The 1,027-nt window shown below is 38.2% G+C and overlaps 1 non-coding gene across 1 annotated transcript; it reads right to left on the reverse strand.

Moving 5' to 3' along the window:
- Nucleotides 1-432: 432 nt before the first annotated feature.
- LOC142453866 (U1 spliceosomal RNA) lies at nucleotides 433-592 on the reverse strand. Its single transcript, XR_012785445.1, has one exon. It is a non-coding gene; the product is annotated as a U1 spliceosomal RNA (small nuclear RNA).
- Nucleotides 593-1,027: the final 435 nt, after the last annotated feature.

The following is a 1,027-nucleotide window of genomic DNA, read 5'->3' on the forward strand; positions in this document are numbered from 1 at the left end:
CAATCCACCAACTTGGGTTAATTTTCCAGTGATTTAGATCATAAACTTTTTCAAGAGTATTTTTCAGTTTCCAGAGTGTAAGTTTTTTACTTATTTTATATACATATAATTCTAGGTAATCTATGTTTTTCATGCTATTATAAATGAATTTATAGATTCCTTTATTCCAAGTGAATAAGACTCTAACTAGAAACATGAGGAAACCTTGCCCTGTTTTCTCACAAGCAGTCTAGAAAGAGCCTCCACTTTGTTGACGTGGAAGGGGTAAGTGGATAGGAGTCTTGGTTCAAATAGCACAGCTTCTTGACTTTCTAAATTTTCTCAGATTTACTCGAGTAGTTTTTTCTTCATTTGCTGCTTGCCAAGTGGTTTTAAGTGGTCCCCTCTGTTGTTGTAATTTTCACCAATTTTTTTATTTTCATTTTTTTCTTTCAGGAGAGAGCGTGAACGCAGTCCCCCACTACCACAAATTATGCAGTGGAGTTTCCCTCTTTTGGGGAAATTGTAGGGGTCAGCACACCCAGAGTGCAATGGATGAGCCTTGCCCTGGGAAAACCACCTTCCTGATCATGGTGCTAACTCCCCATGCTGTCAGACCAGAAGTCCATCCCCATGAGCATTTTCAAAATCTATTTATGAGCCTTAACAGTCTGGAAACAAAACTTTTTTTTGCATATATAAGTGATTGGGAGATACGAAGAGGAAAATAAGCTATCAGGATACATAAACAAGCATAGGATAAATGAAGGTCCAAGATAAATCAGGTGCTTGAATATCATGCATATAGAGTACCGAATTTTACCAAAGGGGCTGAGTAAAAAAGAATAATAGGGAAGACATCTGGCATCGGAAGATAAATCACTCTGCAGATGCATGTAATAAATGCGATCAAATTAAAATTTCAACTTTAAAAAATTGTGCTTGACTTTAGGATCTCTGCTGCTCACCGTGTGAGAAATGATGTGAGGGGACACATGAACTGCCCTTCCAGCAGCAGCAACCCAGCAGGGAGAGAAATAAAACACTG

This window comes from Tenrec ecaudatus, chromosome 7 (assembly GCF_050624435.1).
Source record: "Tenrec ecaudatus isolate mTenEca1 chromosome 7, mTenEca1.hap1, whole genome shotgun sequence".
NCBI lineage: Eukaryota > Metazoa > Chordata > Mammalia > Afrosoricida > Tenrecidae > Tenrec > Tenrec ecaudatus.